Genomic DNA, 19,610 nt, shown 5'->3' with positions numbered 1-19,610 from the left:
GGGGGGGGGGGGTTTAATGATTTTAATCACAAAGCTGATATTGCTGTATAATTCTCTGGTTTATCAGTGATGTGTACAGACTACACTGCAGACTGGATTCTCTGCTCACAGCAGCTGTGTAACCCTGTGTCACTCATTCCCTCAACATTCCCTATATAGTGTTTAGTAGACAGTGAACTATGCATTGTGGGTACTTTGGTGGCAGTAGGGTAGGTCAGTCCGTAGTGAGTTTGGTTCAAGTCCCCATACGGACCGAAGTACAGAGTGTGGACTGGTAGCTGGAGAGGTGCCAGTTCACCTCCCGGGGACTGCCAAGGTGTTCTTGAGCAAGGCAGAGAACCCCCCACTGCTCGGGGCGCTCCTCCAAGGAGCAACCCCCTCACTCTGACATCTCTCCATTAGTGTTTTTAGCATGTTTAGGTCCTGAGCATGTTTGTAATTCAGGCCTGTGTTCAATGTGTCTGCAACTGTACTAACTGTGAAAACTGTGAATTTCCCATTGCGGGATAAATAAAGGCATTCTTCTTATTATTATTATTTTATAGTGGAATATATAGTGAATGAAATCAACCGGAGAAAATTCAAACCCCACTACAGAACGGCAAACACATCCAGTGCACTATACCCATGATAGGGAACTGTTTTATGTAACACCGCTAGTGACTAACAGGATGACGATGAAAGGAGAATTCCGGCCAGTTTTTAAGATAATCTTGATCGTTGTAAAAATGCAAGTGCAGTCGATAAAAAAAAAAAAGCCAAATCGGTGCGGTCAACATAAAGTAGCTGCAGCTATGTCTATGAGCTTCCACTGAGCTAAAACGGCAGTTGTTGGGGAGAGTTTTAGAGACTTTTAACAGACAGAAAATGGCTGTGCAAAAATGGCTGTCTTTTAAACAGACCTTTGTGGATCTGAAATGAAGACAGATTCAGCATCTGCACGGCCTATTTCTCCTTAAAAGGCTTTCAGAAACATGTTTTGGTGAGTAAAATGTAGTCAAATATGAGATTTATTCTGAACAAGCCGCCATGACATTCTGGCTTTGTATTACCGGAGAAACCAGACACACGTTATGTGTTCGTTCTGGCTTCATCTGTTGTTAATACTGCAGTTAAGGTGAAGGGTGTTACCCCCGATCGGCCCTGGGCTTCCAGACCGTGGTCGGGAACCCAAAACAGGAATGGTTTTAAAACACACTTATAGTAGATAAAGGTGTGAAAAACAAAGAAACTGGGAACCAAGCTGAACAGGCACACGCCATAGAGGAGAGGAGCAGCCGGTTGGTTGACTTCTTCCCAGTAATGTTAAGTCAGTGCTCAGGACACAGGCCCACTGTCAGACGGCTGATACAGACACTCAGGCACGATGACACACCACTGTGACTGCATCACACCGACACAGCTAAGGCTCCTGACTCCTCATCATCCACACACACAATTATACTTATCCAAATGTGATTACTGCCAGGATGAAGGTTTCGCCGTGAGAGAAGCGTGGGAGTGACTGTGACTGCATGTGTGTGTGCTCTTTGCCAGGTTGACTAAGCAGTACGTGTACATGTATGTGCATGTTTCTGCAGGTCATATTGAAGTGTTTTTAGAAGTGTGAAAGACAAAACTCAAAGAGTCAATGTGAGAACTTTTTTATACTTGTTATACTGCACATTACTCTTAAGGAGCAGGTCTGGGTAGATGTGTTGGTGTACATAGCACAGGTCTCTGCTGAGGCCAGAGTTGTGTTGCGCGTCCTACTGGTTGATAACTTTATGCTACTACAAACCCTTTGGTTAAAGGTACAATATGCAACATTTCTGCATGTTAAATACAGTATATATTTTTTTACAGTTGTGTAGTTACACTATCCCAAATGTTTTCACCAAATGTCAAACCCAGATAAATCTGTTATTTTATTTTCAGTCAGATGTTTCCTTTAGTTGATTGTCAGTGGAGTCATATTACTTTTCATCCTTGGGTTACTAGTAACTAGAGGGTGGCACCTGGACGATACGTTCGAAAGTAACTGTAAATCATACAATGTCACAGAAAAAAATTCTTGTAACCGTAGTACTGCTTTTTCTGCAACACGGCATCATTTTGTGATTGATTGCATGCCACGCTGCAACACAGTAATTAAGCAGAGATCTTATTTATTGATACATTTCAATATTGATCCAGCTTATCGTTATTACAGTGTGCTTGTTGACAAGTAGCTAACGTTAATGCTAATACTTGGTGGATAACGTTATAGGGTTACAACATCATTCAACACGCTCAACAAGTTACCAATGTATGAATGTTTTGATCATGGGAAAAAGCAGCACTGGGCTAACCCACGAATGATTTCACCAGCATCATTAACGTTAGCCTATAGCTAGATGAATAATCTAATGCTAATTTAGCCAGCTAGCAAAACCCGGCCTGTCTGCCTCCAACTCCCGGCGCAAAGAGACTTCATTAGGGACAACATCTGACAACAGAAGACATGTAGCAATGGCTAGTTAGCGTTAGCCCCCACACTTTACAGTGCCTCGTGGACCGGTTCCACACGCTGCATATGCACCCGCAGCAACTTAATCATTCCATTTTTGAGTGAACAGTAACCAGCAAGCTTGAGAGATGGACCTCTAAAGTTCCACACAGACCTCTCCTCTCCTTGCACAGACACTGTGATGTCCCAAAATCCATTTCCCACAGAAATGTCTTATCAGTCAGTTTAGAAAAAATTGTATGGCTGGGGCAAGGAGAGCAGATAAGAAAAGAAAAAGAAATCTGAATTTCATTGTTTCGGCTTTCTATTTGCTTCGTCTTTATCTGCTTTTCCAACCCTGCACTCGCCTAGTGTTGGGCTTTTGTTCAACCTCATGTCTGGCTTTGTTACCATGACCTCCAGTCTGGGACCCCTTCCACATGCACAGAGCCCGATAACTCCGGAAGGTGCAGGTACAGGCACAGACATACCTGGACAATGCGCTACACACCATATATTCTACAATGGAAACAATGAATGATCCCAGGAGAGGTCATGCAAAGTCATCCCTCTCCATCATCCCTGATGCAGGCAGCTTCAGCTGGGACAAATTAATCAGCTCTCTTTAGCATTTCCATGTCGCTTTGTAGCAGCGAAGAGGTCGCGCCGTCTTAGTGTCCTGATGTTTTACTGCTGATCAGCAGGGATAAAATATTTTAAAAAACAAAACTGAACTTAAAAGAAGCCTCTACATACTGCATCCTTACACGGTTAAGATTTTTATTACAATGTGTTCTAGGAACATAAATACTAAGGCTCTCCCTGGAGCCTGACTGATATATGGGCGGGCCGATATACAGCATAATGGTTTAGAATGGTATTCGCATTTATGATGGCTGATTAAATTTAAAAAATATATATTTGTACTACATATATATATATATATCAGATATTTTGGAATTTGGGATTTTTAAATGACCAAATATTTATTTATTTATTATTTATTATGTATTTAATATTTATTTAATTTAAAAATACACTCCTGAAATGCTTGTATACACACTGCTACAAACACTCCAATATACACAACTGAAACTCTAGGATTTCACTTTCATCGGTGTAAATAAGAGCGTTTAGGTAGTGTATGTGACAGCCTTTCACTTGTACTCTCAAACAACAAACAGACAAACACACACAGACAAATAAATTCACACGCACACATGCACGCACAAATGCAAAACACATGTTGCTCATACTGTCTGTATCATGACTGCAGCGTGTCATTGTCAAAATTCTGCAGCAGCTTTTAACAGCGTGTACACACAGACAAGTTCCAGTTGACAACAAAGAAAAATACTTTTTTTAAAGTCAGCAGCGTCGAGGAGGCTTAGATATCCGATATACACTGTGATTGCAATGCCCTTGGTTCAATTCAGGTTTTGGGACTATTTTGGGACCAAATATTTGTATCTGTATCAGCTTTAAAAATCCTTTATCATTCGGGCTCTATTGTCCAGCTTTTTTTGCATGCTTGCTTGCATACTTTTATACCTGAAGGGTTATAAAGCAAACATTTAGTAAAGTACGTAAAATTTTAAAGTTTAGCGTTTGCCAAACAGAAACCTTTTCCAACATGGTGACACACAAGCTGATACCCAGGTTTCTCAAAGCCATGCAAATGAAAATGCCTTACCATATATAGAATCAGAGTTTTCATCACCAGGTAAACAGACCTATAAGAGTTCTTTAGTAACCCGGGTATTAGTGCATGGTTACACCTTAACCAGGGTAAGCTCAGGGTACGTGTCCGCACATGCTCCATAAATTCTCAATACCCCTCTCAACCCCACTGCAGTGGTTTTTGATCCAGAATTACAAAAAAAGCACTTTTAAGACCCATTTCTGGACAGACAAGGAGACGCCGCTTTCCAAGTTGTTTTGATTTGGACAAAGCTCAACCAGAAGAAAAAGCCTAATACTGACCAGTTGTACTTCAGCAGAGCATCAACTACTGTACCGGAGGTAGAGTTACTCCCTTCATTCTTCCCATTCTTCTCCGCTCATGTATAAGAGAACGGGCATAACCCGGTTATTCACATTACCGGGCTAATACCATACCATTCATGCATGTTACTAACTCGACTTTTTCCTTTTCCCGGAGTCTTGTGCTCTCTCACGTACGTAGTCTTGTGCTCACTTACCCCTCTCCTCTCTCCTCCTATTGCTTCCTGCAGGTGTTTCTGGCTCTGGAGCTGTGGAGTCTGGATCTGTGGTTGGAGTCACCCGCTGCCTCCATGTTCCTCCTCGACAAACTCTGTTACAATTCTTAATGTCTTTCATTCTCTCTCTCTCTCTTTCTCTGTCTGTCTCTTTCTCTCACCCCCAACCGGTCGAGGCAGATAACCCCCCACCCTGAGCCATGGTTCTGCTCGAGGTTTCTGCCTCTGTGGCCTAGTGCTTGCTCTTGGTGGGAACTGTTGGGTTTCTGTAAATAACATTACAGAGTACGGTCTAGATCTGCTCTTTTATGAAAAGCGCAGTGAGATAACTGTTGTTGTGAATTGGTGCTATATAAATTAAATTGAATATGGTTACTGCTTTACAGGGAAACACACTGACCGACAAAAGTACAACCATTCATCAACAGCTGCCTGAGGCGGATCTTGAACATCCGCCGGCCAGATACCATCGGCAACAATGATCTCTTGCAGAGAACAGCAACACCCAGTGGAAGAAGGGTTCAAGAGAAAAAAAATGGGGATGGATTGGTCGCACACTCCAGGCACCACCACGCCGGCCCTGAGATGCAACCCCCAAGGCACAAGAAAAAGAAAGGCAGGGCCAAGAACCCCTGCTCGAGACAGACATCAGGCAGAGCAGGATCACATGGAAACAGCTGGAAAGAAAAGCCCTGGGAAGAAGACTCTGGCAAGCTGTGGTCAATGGCCTGTACTCCACGAAAAGGAGCGATAGGCGTAGCGGGTGAGGTTGAACGGGGCTAGCAAAGCCATTGGGGCTCTAAGGCTCTGACTTGCAGAGTCTGAGAGTCAGAGTGATTGCACAAAGAATGCGTTTCATTTTCAATGAGATCAACTTTCCAATTCACTCTTGCACTCACACACATCATTCCTGTGGATTCAATTTCAAGTTGGATTCCTTGACTTTCCAAATATCCCCTTAGAAATTAGAATAGAGCTTCTACCTCCTTTAGTTTCACAGTTATCGAGCCAATCAACAATTGTTTAATAGTGGAACTCCCAGATCTGGATCTGGCTGCGGATCACCACCACCAAAAAAAGGCAATTAGTCCAGCAGATGTATGATAATGGCTTTTTTTGAGATATCGTTTTGTCAGACACAGACAAGCTCATTAACAGACATACTATATCTCCCTCTGAAAAGTATGCCGCTGCTTATATTAAAAAAATATTCCATGTCAGTGATATATATAATATACATAATCCAGATGCCATACTTTATAATCAGCATTTCAGTATTATTATAGCTGGTTCAGGTTGAAGTGAGTGGAACTACATTATAGACTGCTGGACAGTCAAATATACATATACAACATGTACTGTGTAAGTGCTGCATTTTAGAAAATATTTTATTTACGAAATCTTAATCTGTAGAGTAAAGGTGACTGAAGCAGTCAGATCAATGATGTACGGATTGAGTTGAGCTTGAAACTCTCCGTCAGTGTTCAGCACTGAGCTGGCATTGTTCCAGCATTTTCAGAAGTTCCTCCTGTTGCTGTCCTCGCTCAGTGGGAGTTGTACATTTTCTATCAGCTGGTGAATCATATTGTCTCTCTCACGGTGAGTGTGTCTGTCTGGTCAGTGGGAGTGCATAGCAAACAGTGTGTTTTGGTTTTTCTGAATGCATTCACTGTGTCCAATAGTGATTTAGTCATTTGGGTTGTGTCCAGAATGCAGTTACACATGTTATTCATCTAGCTATGGGGGAGGTGCATTTGAGACAAAAACTCAAGGTTTTTCTAAAAGTTGTTTCCCATTCCTGCAACATTTCCATTCCCTATCAGTATTGCAGTAAAAACACACCCATAGCCAAATACAGTTCAGACCCCCGACTGTCCTCAGCTCACCCTTCCCCACGTTCAGCCTGATGACGGAAACAGTTGCACCTATGCCGACGTCATGGTGGAGGTCTGCTGTGCCACTGGATTTAGATCAGACAAATCAAATACTATCTATAATCTCACACTGTTTGTGTTTCACAGTGTTCCGAATCTACTGTTACAACTCAAAATGCTTTACACAGTTTTCCAAACATTCACCAGTATCCTGTGTTGTCCGTTAGCAATCTACTGGTTACAGGTCTGATGTCGTACCCACTGATAGCAGTTTCCACCGGATGGACCAATCAGCTTAGAAAGCAGGACCACAAATGGGGCTCATTCTCCAAAAGGAAAAACTATGTATACTGTTGATTCAGAACTAATTATTAAATTGGCATTTTTCTTCCATTATTACATGGTTAGTTTAAGGCTTCAATATTTTTTATTTTTTATTTTTTGATTGGTCCAGTATTAAGAAAGACGGCAGCAGTGAAACAAGTTGCAATGTAATTGCAAAGGGCAATTGCGTATCTCGATTGACTGTGTGTCCACTACAAGTTCTGTTGTTTCCGCTGACAGACTCAGATTATTATTATAAGAGTCTGGCAACATTATAGGATGGATCCCTACAGAGAAAGACCTTTTAGTTAAAGAGTAAGATCATTTTAGTTTAACATGAAACAGCCCCAAGATCACCATCACCACCAGACTCCTTGTAAATAATCATAACTTTTTTTTTACATTATTTTTTTGGGGCATTTTAGGCTTTTCTTTGTATAGGAAGAAGGGGTATAGAAAGGGGAATGACATGGAGCAACCCATGAGGTACCCATGCGCCCAATAATCAGTACTTTTATCATCATAGAACAAACTTAATTTTAAGTGAAAAGAAAGTAAATGAAACTACCAAAAGCCGCCTTGGTTCATCTTTCCACTGTTCCAACAATCACCACTCTGGTCTGGTTGAAATTAACCCTTAACTCACCCATTTAATGGGGGAATATGCTGTCTACTATGCATGCTAAAAGTATCTTTGTCAACGAATTATGTATGTATGTCGGTCAGTGGTAGGAAACCAGTTTCAATAAAGGTCATCTTATCCTAATTGTTGATTAATTGACTTTGTTGTTTTAGTACTGTACACAAGTACTGTACTGTTTTAGTACTGTACATGTATATGTGTGTGTGTGTATTTTGATTGTACAGGAAACTATACTTGAGTAGATCTGCCCCACCCAGCCAACGACCCACTTCAGAACTCTTTGTCCCAAGAGCTACACACACACACAAACACACACACACACAGACACACACACACACAAACACACACAAACACACACACACACACACACACACACACACACACACACACACAAACACACTTGCTGTCACAGCATTGCTTGTTAAGATGGAAACACCTGCAAAATACTGTAAGTGATGGAGTACCATGTCCTTTTTTCTTTCTCTTTCTCTGCTTTGTCATTCTCTTAATTTCCTCTCCTCCTATCTCTCTCTGCATCTTATCATCTGTTCACCACTGGAGGATTGCACTGCACACGCACACACACACACACACACACACACACACACACACACATACACACACACACAATGCTGGTACTTCCCCTTAAGGCTCATCTTAGTATTACGTAGAGCAGAACCCACGCTGAAGCTTCCATTAGTGGCCTACGCTGTTGAGAGGATTTGTAGAAGGTTTTTGTTTTACCACATCTATTTCCTCTTGTTATTTTCTCCTGAATTTACCAAAATGTAGCATTAACTAATCCCTCATTTGAATATTTAAACATAACAATTTCAGTTTACGTCAATTCGAGTTTCATGGTGATATCTCTTAATACAAAAATTGTGTGTGTGTGTGTGTGTGTGTGTGTGTGTGTGTGTGTATGTGCTAGAGCGAGTGAGAGAGTGAGAGTGATTATCTTCAGAGTAAGTAATGACTCTAGAGTCCTAGTGAGAGAAACGAAGTGTCTCCCCTGTTCTTTCTGACATCTGCAGCAGGAGAAGTTAAACCTCTAACATATGTATTATGTACTGTATTTCCTTGCCTTTAAGGACCCTCTCGAAAACAAGATGTTACATCTCAAGGGGTTATTAATATTAGCCATTTGGCTAAATCACAGCAAGTGTAACTTTGTGTTGTGACAGCACTAAACAGTATATCATAATATAGTACATGTTCTGGAAATTCATTAGAGAAACTGTTAAAAAATTGAGTAATGTTAAGGCGAATGTCTGTTTGTGGTTAATCCAGTGAATTAAATACGTGAAAGAAATCTTTTTTACCCTATCACACACACAAAAAGGATGTAGATGCAGTATAACTGGAAAGCAGTCCTTAATGATAAGCAAAAGTGCTTATACGTTTTGGTTCATAATGGCATATCAGTTTCTGAATAAATCGGAAATAAAACGTAGGCCGTGCAGTTAAAACAGCGGCTTAGCGCCTTGGGGAGTCAGAATATTGTCTGACGTTTGTTCCCATTGGATGTGTTACAGGCTAAAGCAAAATAAAAAGGTTTCCTGTAGCTTTGCACATGCGGTTTGAAATCCCATACTGCCTGCCAACAATGGGAGCGTGAAACTCTGAAGAGAGCAGACGCAGCCCTGCCCCTCAGTACTCTGCACTGTTTGCTCTCCAAACCTGTTCTGTGCTGGTGAATGTGTCGCTGCATGCTGCTGGGCCTGGCCCGCAGGTACACCGGCCACACTGCAACGCAGCGCTGGAATGGCACTGAGTACGTTTACTCCAGTATCCTACTTAAGTCCAAATGTTGAGGTACTTGTGCTCCACTTCATTCTTTTCGTGTCACTTTCTACTTCTACTCCGCTACATCTCAGAGAGAAATATTCTACTTTTTACTCCACTACATTCATCTGACAGCTTTACTTACTAGTTACTTTAGTTACTAGTTACTTTAGTTACTCTACTACATTCATCTGACAGCTTTAGTTACTTTAGTTAATAGTAACTTTAGATATGCCGCTACATACATCTGACAGCTTTAGTTACTAGTTACCTTAGTTACTAGTTGCTTTAGTTACTCGACTAAATTCATCTGACAGCTTTAGTTACTAGTTACTTTAGTTACTAGTTACTCCACTACATTAATCTGACAGCTCTAGTTATTAGTTACTTTAGTTACTCCATTACATTCATCTAGTAACTTGACCTTAACCAGGATGACATTAGCAGAAGATGTATAGATTAGATTAGATTAGATTAGATGATACTTTATGCATCCCACAGCGGGGAAATTCCCTTGTTACAGCAGCATTTTCTACAATGAAAGCAAAACAAACAAACAAGTAAACACACAAGAAAAACAGGCAAACAATAGACAATGTGCAGAAGGTTCATAATAGTGTCATGACAGCCAGTGTTGTTAAATATCCTGTCACACACCGATCCGCCCATGTGCTAGAATTGGTCTCTAACCTTGACATCTTCAGGTAAGGTCATCCTTAATGTCAAGTTGTCATAACGAAGACATCCCAAACTAATTTAATGTCAACTTGTCATGACCAAGACATCCCAAACTTATTTAATGTCAATTTGTCAAGACCGAGAAAACTTCTGGTTTTGTCACCTTGATTAATGTCAACTTGACATAATCAAGACAACCCAAACAATGTCAACTTGTCATGACAGAAACCCAATGACACTTAATGACAGACGTTTTAAACGTTTATGACTTGTTTATAAGGTTCATGACACACTCATGACACACTTATGTCACGATTATGTTGATGCTGTCAAGTGTTACCTAATACTATAACTACATTTTCCTGATGATACTTCCATACTTTTACTTAAGTAACATTTTCAATGCAGGACTTTAACTTTTAACAGAGTACATTTTCAGTGTGATATTAGTACTTTTACTGAAGTAAGGGATCAGAATACTTCTTTCACCGCTGCTTCTAAGCACATAATTTCAGTGCGGCATATGCATCCTGTAGGGCTGGGAAACATATCAATATTATGTCGATATTGTGATATGAGACCAGATATTGTCTTAGATTTTGGATATCATGATTTGGTGATATGAAATAAATGTCTTTTCCAGGTTTTAAAGGCTGCATTACAGTAAAGTGATGTACTTTTCTGAACCTAACACACTGTTTGGTTCTAGCTGTTCTGTTATTTGCCTTTCCCCACTTAGACTTTCTTTGTGTCCACATCCCTGTTATTTATCTGAAATCTAAGTGTGAACATTGTGTTAAATCACCAATCCTCAAACCTAGAATATTGTCGCAATATCGATATTGAGGTATTTGGTCAAGAATATCCTTATATCTGATTTACTCCCAATCGCCCAGCGCTGTACTGTACACAAGTATGAACATATGTACGTATGTACACATCAATGTGTGAGCCTCACTTCACATCAGCACAGGTATGTCAGATGTTAATTGCATTGTTGTTGATTACTGGAGGGAAGCCTTACAGATTGCTTTTTTATTCATTGTAAGTGTTACTTAGTTGGCAGTGAATTCCTTTCTGATTAACAGTTGACCACACTGCACTGCGGGCATTGAGTTGTGTGTTACGGTGGGCGGGAAGCAACAAGGCTACGTTCATGTTACTCTAACTGTTTATGTTGTGGTGTTACCAAAGCACAGAACACACACACACACAAACAAAATGGAAGAGAGAAATAGGCAGACACAGCCGTGGTGGCCTGACATGAACACCACCCCTCGTCTTTTCTCACTCTCTGATTCTCTTTCTCTTCCATTCCTCCGTCCTCTCTGTTCATCTGTCTGTGTGTTAGCGGAGAGGATCACGTTGCTCTGCAGCATAGCCAGCTTTGAAAACCTCTCCTCCTCTTACATCTCCACATGCTTCAGGCTGAATGACATCTCCAAAAAGCAGGCCCCGCTTGTTAGATGTCCCACTGCAGAGGTCAAAGGTCAGCTGCATGCCCCAGGGGAAGTCAGATTCCAAACAGCCAGTGTGAGGTGTTGACCTCTCCAACTCCCTCCCAGTACGCCTTCTACTCTTGTTGCAGCTCATTGGTCATAGCTCATTGGAGTTATATTGAGCGTGCACAGTGAAATATTCAAATCAAAGATAAGCATTGGTACATTAAAGACCACCTATTCCTATATTTCAGTCTTACATACAGTTACAGTTACCAACACCTTACTCTCGCCAGGTTTGACAACTTCTATCATCGTCTATTGTTCAATTCTTCACGTTGACCGATCAGAGTACAGACTTCCACTTAAAACATAGAAAAGAATATGGGGAAATGTTTCATTCACTGAAGTAAATCTATGAGTGCATGAGTTTCCACTGACTGGCTAGTGGATGCCTGGGGTTACTGAACGTGTTGCTGTGTGGTTGTCTTGCGTGTATGTGTGTGTCTGTGTGTGTGTATGTGTGTGTGTGTGGGGGGGTTGGCCAGCAATGCCAAAACAGTTATTTATGAACTTCAACATCCAATGGAATTTCAAAAATAGCACAACGAGGTGTAAACATAAAACACAGCACTTTCAAGCCGGAGAGCGGAGTTCACTTAGCTATGAAACCAAAATCCTTTCACCCAGGAAACACTCGGCTGTTCCTCAGGAGTGTTTTAATCGAAACCACCATCTTCTTTCTAAACTTAACGAGTCGTCTTAGTGCCTAAACTTAACTGTCAGCGCTGCCTGATTCTCACTTTTTTTTATCTAAACTGCACCATCATCTGGCGGAGGCCTGTAGCCGGCTCACTAATCACTAATTTTCATTAACATGTGTTGTAACTGTCTGTCTCTACAACTTCAACATAAGACGAATGGAGCATAATATAGACGTGAAAGCAGAAATAAATAGCCTTAGTGACAATAAAAGATGTTTGGTTATAATCAAAAAATAATCCTGATAATAATCGTGATCACAATATTGATCAAAATAATCGTGATTATCATTTTGGCCATAATCGTGCAGCCCTATGGACGGCCCACCAGCTGATGACCAGGAGGTGTGCATGTGAGAAAGTGTGTGTCCAGTTGGGCCGGTGTAAAGCTTTCAAAGCAGTTTGATATTAAATCAAAAACCACCATCAAATACCAAATTTTACAACTCCTTGGCCAACTTGGTGGCAGTAATGCATCTTTTTTTAGTTTGCCAAAACATATTATATTAACAAATGCCTTATAAAATAACACCAGTTTTACCTCGTACACTTGACCCGACAAACCGGAAATCAACCCAACTCTACTTATTTGTTGCATAGCTCATGTAATCATATTTCAATCGGAATTGATCTGTGTTCTGGATCAGTGAGCATGCACGCACACACACACACACACACACACACACACACACACACACACACACACACACACACACACACACACACACACACACACACACACACACACACACACACACACACACACACACACACACACACACACACACACACCTAGGACCTAGGTTATTCCTGATAAGGTCATACACCTTCACATTCAAAGGTGAGGTCAAGCGGAATTGTGCAAAAACACACACACATTCAGATTAAGAGGATAGATTGTTATAGTGCTATAGCGTGCCCACATGCGCATGCACGCGCACGCACGCACACACACACAAACAGACACACACAGACACACACACACACGATGGAGCTGGTAAAGGCTTTAGGGATTGCTCAGTGAAGCAGGGAGCAAACATCAAACAGCTCCAGCCAGGAAAGAGAGTGTGATACAAAGACAGAGAGAGAGAGAAAGCGAGAGAGAGAGAGAGGCAGCACAAAGATTTCTCCTGGGATTTAAGACTTGAGAAGTGCAGGCTGACCACCAATGAGCAAAAAGGGTTAAACCACACAGACACACACACAGACACTTCAAAAAAGTGCTTTGACCGCAATCCGCTAACTTGTTGCTCTTGCTACCATTATTCGTTATTCTGTTTCAACAATGTTAGGCTGGTATTCACTGTAGTGTCCTGTCAGGATCAAGCTATGACCGGAAAAAAGACTGCTAGCCGCTAGGCTAATTTAAACCCTCCCACGTGTGTCAAATTCAAGGCCTGCATATCAATCACAGGGTCACAATACATTTTGGCCCGCCTAGTTGTAATTACCCGACACAAGTGACAAGGAAATAAACCATGCTGTACACATCTGGCCCTCCGTGTGATTCTCATTTTCCAATGTGGCCCTTAGTAAAGTTGAGTTAGAAACCCCTGCCCTACCAGGTCTCATTAGGCAACAGGACGTAATCCATATAGGTCATAATCCGGGGTGTTTGAATAGTCTCCATCCAGCGTGGCATTGTCTTCACAGAATCTGTTATCCTGCACCGGGCCTGACTATACAATGGGATGTGTCTGCATCTTCTGACAGAGCTACGAATATGTAGTAGCAGTAGTATTTCTACCAGAAATAGCAACGCAACTGCCATAGTGACACAACAAATCAAAATATGATTCAGTAGATATTCCCACATTAACCGCCATGAGAATTCATTCATATGCACATTCATAAAACCCGTACACACTGTTAAGTGTGTGTGAGAGTGTAGTGGGAAACACATTTTCCAGAGTCCTACTAGTAGCACCCACTGGGACTGTATCACAGGGACAAAGAGAGAAATGCTCAGAGAGACTGAAAGAAGAAACCACAACAGAGAAGTCAACGAGGAATACAGCTTCTCGTGTATGCAGACTGGTGGCCGATTAAAGGGCAAGCCTGAATTAATGAATGGAGAAGCGAATGAATATAAATAACAAATGCTAAAGCTTGTATACAGGGCACTGGGACTCACTGGGGATTTATTTGGCCATTTGGAGAGTGGGAAAAGCAGGTTGGAGCAGCATGCAACAGCCCAAAGCTAAAGCTAATTTATACTACTAGGACAGCACACAAGTATCACATTACTCTCCTGTTTAAACAAAGTCAGATGATCTGTCACATGTTGATCATTTCCATATTTTAAAGACATTTAGAGACAATTCTTGGTTGTGGAGCTGATGTGGACGGCTCATGAAGCAACCACAAAAGCTGACTGGTGAAATCAATGTGGAAGTGACAGTTCCTCTAATAGCCTCATGCATGGGTGTAATTTACAATAACCAAATCTGGGCCTTTTCCAAAGTTGTTTGTTTTAAGGTTTTCATTGCTTTGCCACTTTTTTGTGGCTTTTGTCTGAGGTTTTGTTGCCTTTTTTGTCAATTTGGCCATTTTTTGCCTTTTGATGTGTTTTATCGCTTTTTTCAACGCATGCAGACATGTCCTGGGACCTCTCTAGATAGTCAAAGATCTCAACCCCCTCCATAATGTGAACCCAAAGTTACACCCTTGGCCTCATAGATGTTCCACAATAATCTGACTACAAAATCAAAGAGGAAAAATCCCAATGTGGAATCTCGCGATCCTTTTCATCATCATCTCATGGGCAATATGCACCTTGGAAAGTCATGTTGCTACGGGTTACCCTGCCTAGCTCACTGGCCGAAAGCATGAGTGTGCAATATATTCTGTTATGACACATGAGCAGCTGCCATGTATCATTTATAGCCTTTGCCATGCCATGGGTGAGTGCAGGAGCCATCAGTTAGCCGTGCAGAGCAGAACACCTTGGCAGGACTTCAAAATCTAGACAATCAAGGAAAACAATGTTTAGAGAAGCATTGGGAAGACATTGCAGTGGCCCTGAACACTGACAATCATGCACAACAAACCAACGTTTTTCAGTTCTCCCTGAGATAACAGCAGTTTGAAGTGAAGACACAGAAGTCCCGAAGCAGAACCAAAAGGCCTCCGACGCCTCTTCCACACATTCCACTGGTGCGTCGCACTCACTGGAATCAGGATTGCGTCAATGTTTTTCGTGGAATCAGTGTGGTTTCACCCAAATGCTTAGTCTAAAGTGTTGCTATGTGATGACATTGCAGCTCTTTTATACAGGCCTTAGTGGTCCCCTAATACTGTATCTGAAGTCTCTTTTATTTAGGCCGTAGTGGTCCCATAATACGTACAGTACATAGTTGTACAGCAAATGATATTTAGACTAGAGACAGAACAAAACTACAACACCACAGAATTAAAAAAAAAAAAAACATTGTAAAGCGTTGCAGGCACATTTCAATGAGCATTAGAAGTAGCGATACAAGGCCTCAGTTTTAGATTTTGAAATTTTAGCCTTTTTTTGTTTACTTTTAAGACATAAAATATGTGATTCACGCCCCTAACACATATATTCAAAATGCTAATTTGAAGTTCCAAAAAAAAGGCAGGAGCAGATTGACTCACACGCCGGGGCTGAGTCTGGGGAGTGAGTGCCTTTCGACAGAAAATCAGAAGGCAGCCGTGTCCTCTGACACCATGGGTGTACAGGGAGCAGCCAGGCCAGGGTTCCAATAATGGGCTGATAGAAAAGTGACTGGGCAGGATGGAGAGGAATTTGAAGGATGTGTGGATGATGCCGTGTTGTTCAGTCAATATAAGACTGGGCCTAATTGTTCAGTCAAATGCTGCCCATTGTATTCAAGACTGAATGTGGCAGCATGACTCCTTAGCCTGCAGTCCAGTCTGAGTCAGCCAATACCAGAGTCTGTTCAGGCCTTTGGCCTATCCTCTCTGTCACGAAATGCAGACACTGTTACAAAAATGTCTAACTAATGGCCGTTTTTGACCAGCTTCACCCGCAATTCCAAGTCTGGTTGTCTTCGAACGTTCACAGAATAAAAGCACATTTGTCTTCCACCAAACAACTAGAAAGGAAGCTTGTGGTGGTTTTCTGATAACTCGCCTTGGCTTTGGATGAGGTGCTCCATCAATTCAGTCCAGGGTCCCCCCCTCAGTGTATTGCAGGCTGGGCCTAAGATGCCCCCCACCAGGCCTAAGTCACAAGAAATTATTTTGTAATGTATTGTTAAGAAGTTTTCAAACTACAGTTACAGTGGGGTGACTCAGTTGGAAACATAGTCAAATTTTTTAATCTCTAGTTAGCTTTTAGTGCTGACTTAAAGTAGGACCCTGAGGAATCGTTCATGTACAGTAGATTTTTTAAATTCTCAATATTGCTACTCCGTCCATGATTCCATTATCACAAAAAACTATTGGGCTCTACATTAATGCTGCCAGCATTAATCAGCATTGATCAGTCTGGGACTGGCCCCCTCCGGATCCTTACCAACAGCCTAGACAACTTTTCTGGGGGAGACCCTGCAGTCAGAGAAGCATTTACAGCCCAAACTGACTGTCCACAGTGCTGCCAAACCTGTCCTTTGAAAGGTAACCCCATAAAATGAAGCAATGTCTACTTGAGTTCTGCTAAACAACCCAATTGGTCCCGACAGCACAGTCAATTACATATACTAAACAAATGAACATTGCAGACAAAAGTTGCCAACTTAAATTTTAACAAGTACACCAAAACATTTCAGAATTTTGAACAGTCATTTCATTTAGAATAGGTGTTCTTAACTCACCATAATAAAATTCCAATAAACATTTTTTTGAATCTTTCTATAGTACACTTTAATCAAAATGTAAATTACTGTATGGAAATAGAAACATTTTTCAATCTCTAAACATTCATATTTACTTTAAATACTTCAAACTACAGGCAGAGTTAATACATTTCTTATGTAATATCAGTTAGGCACTAGGGTTGGGGACCGAGATCCGGTGATAGTAACGACTGGTATCTACCGAATAGCAACGCGGATTTTGGTGCCACTTCAAGCCTAACTCGGGCCAAAATTCAACCTAGTGTCTTTTTCTGAATGTACAAGTCAAATATAGTTTAAAAGGAAAATTAGGATGGAAGCACCACTTTTGAGATTGACCGTATTATCGTTTTGGGATTCAAAAGGCCTTGACTGCTATGATACCATCAAATCACTATTTTTTAAAACACTACAAACAGTGAAAACACTGAAACTTTACTCGAAGTATCACCAGGGGCTGTCGGGCATTGAGAATAAAGTTGTAATAATAAATAAATGTGATTTTGATGCTATCATGGTAGCACCCCTAGCTCTCCCGTTCAAAAGGCCATTTGACCCAAAACGATAATTCAGTAAATCTTAGAAGCAGCATTTCCGTCCTAATTATGCTTTATTCGAACAAAAGTTTGACTCAGGTACATTCACAAAAAGACCCTAGGTTGCATTTTGGCACGAGTTAGGCTTTAAGTGGCACCAAAATCCGTGATTCTATTCGGTCTGGTAGATACCAGTCGTTATTAGCATCGGATCTCGGTCCCCAACCCTAGTGCCTGCCTGATATTACATAGGAAATGTATTAAATCTGCCTGTAGTTTGAAGTATTTAAAGTAAATATGAATATTTAGTGATTGAAAAATGTTGCATTAAAATAATTCACCTTTTTATTGAAGTGTACAATAAAATTAGAAAGATTCAAAGGGGTTTCAAGACTCTATTTATCAGTTGTTTATTTCTAAAGAAATATGGCTCCGTAGCAGACGTTTTGTTCAAACAGGCTAACGATTGCGTCATAACCATGATGCAATCGTTAAATAACCGTATAGGATATAGTTGACAAATCACAGTATTGGAAGGAGAAGCACGCGGACAGTTTGGAGTTCCATTAGCTGTTTAGGATTAATTACTAATGTTAACTAGCATGTTAGATAACTAGCAATAATTAGCCTGTGCCTATGTTATCTCTCTACATATACCCACACTCTCGTCTCTGCTGATTAGGAATGATTGAGATTTCTCTTGGCACAGTTTCCAGAAGACTTACAACTCTTAGACACATTGCCCAAGTTACAACCCCATCGTCAAGCTCAGTTGGAGGCTGCGCAGTAACGCCTAGCCATCATTGGAAAAGTGCTTCTATTTTCCTTCACTGGTCTCCGTCCAGATCAACAGGATCTGTTGGTCCACTTCTTTAACTGCCTATGAACAGAAGCATCGCTGCACGCCATGTTAGCCTACCCCTAGCTTGCCGCTGGATTAAACACAAGTAAAATGCTGAGAGTTAACGGAGTACAGTGTGACTGCATTTCCATGTAGAGGATTTCCAACACCTGGACACACATCAGTCTGCAGCTGCTGTTGGAAAAGCAACACAGACTGTCATTTTGTGCTCCTGTTGTTTTTCAGTTCAGACACCATTTAGGTCAATTTAAAAGTATTGCTTTAGAACCGGCATTGGAAGGGCAGAGCCAACATTTTCTTTGTAATATCAGGCTGGCACTGGCTTTGAAGCATGAGGGGCAACAGAGCCAATTGTACTATCAGGGTATTAATTATGCTGTACACAATGTCATGCCTCCCTGCACCCCCCCTGAATGTGTCCTGTTCTGATCCCAACGTTCCCCCTAAATGACTTCTGGCTGCATTCACACCTGCATTCAAAGCTGACTGCCAGGGACCCCTCCAACTGACTGACTGGGTTTGCATGCAAGCTCTTCCCATGTGCAACTGTGCTTGTATATTTGCATGTCCCGTATGCACGCATGCATGCATGCATGCATGCATGCATGCACGCAGGGTGTGCATGTGCACATTCTGCATGCATTCATACATACCAATGAGCAGCGGTTGTGATCTATTTATAGAGCGGCTATATTAGCTCCCCATATGTGTCAGCTGTTGCGCTCAAAATGGCCACAGAGACACGAGCAACAGCAGGAAAACTAGGTGGGAAAGTAGGTAGAGCAAATGAAAGCGCCTGCTCACAACCTCAGCAGTGTGTGTATGTATGTGTGTGTTTGTGTGTGTGTGTTTGTGGGTGTGTGTGTGTGTGTGTCAGCTTTGGGAGTAAAGACTGAGGGCATTTTTGTCGTCAAACAGGTCCACAAAATATACATTTACGCAAATGTATGCACGAAACTGGAGAGGTTACACACACACACACACACTCACTCACACACAGACAGACACGTGCACACATGCAGAACACCAACAAGTAGAGCCTGTTCAGCACAGCAGAGAAGCCTTTGAGTCACACTAGCTTGTCAAACTTGCATCCCACTGAGAGCAAAGGCTTGATCTCAAGCAAATCCGTCCACTGGTGTGTGTGCGTCTGTGAGTGAGTGTGTGTGTGTGTGTGTGTGTGTGTGTGTGTGTGTGGG

General features: G+C 41.6%; 1 protein-coding gene and 1 long non-coding RNA gene across 2 annotated transcripts in view; one reads left to right on the top strand and one right to left on the bottom strand.

Annotated features, from left to right (window-relative positions):
• The window catches only part of LOC117938555, a 13,198-nt gene extending 4,624 nt beyond the window's left edge, over nucleotides 1–8,574 (top strand). The window contains exons 3-4 of the long non-coding RNA XR_004655419.1: nucleotides 2,695–2,698; nucleotides 8,465–8,574. This is a non-coding gene — a long non-coding RNA (uncharacterized LOC117938555). The remainder of the gene's footprint in view (nucleotides 1–2,694; nucleotides 2,699–8,464) is intronic.
• Nucleotides 1–19,610, bottom strand: part of LOC117939089 (pleckstrin homology domain-containing family A member 5-like) — a 236,663-nt gene that overhangs the window by 215,715 nt on the left and 1,338 nt on the right. The window lies entirely within an intron of this gene.

The sequence above is a fragment of the Etheostoma cragini genome, chromosome 23 (genome assembly GCF_013103735.1).
Source record: "Etheostoma cragini isolate CJK2018 chromosome 23, CSU_Ecrag_1.0, whole genome shotgun sequence".
NCBI classification, from domain to species: Eukaryota; Metazoa; Chordata; class Actinopteri; order Perciformes; family Percidae; genus Etheostoma; species Etheostoma cragini.
The sequence above is the reverse complement of the archived record's forward strand: the minus strand, read 5'-3'. Positions and strand labels throughout refer to the sequence as shown.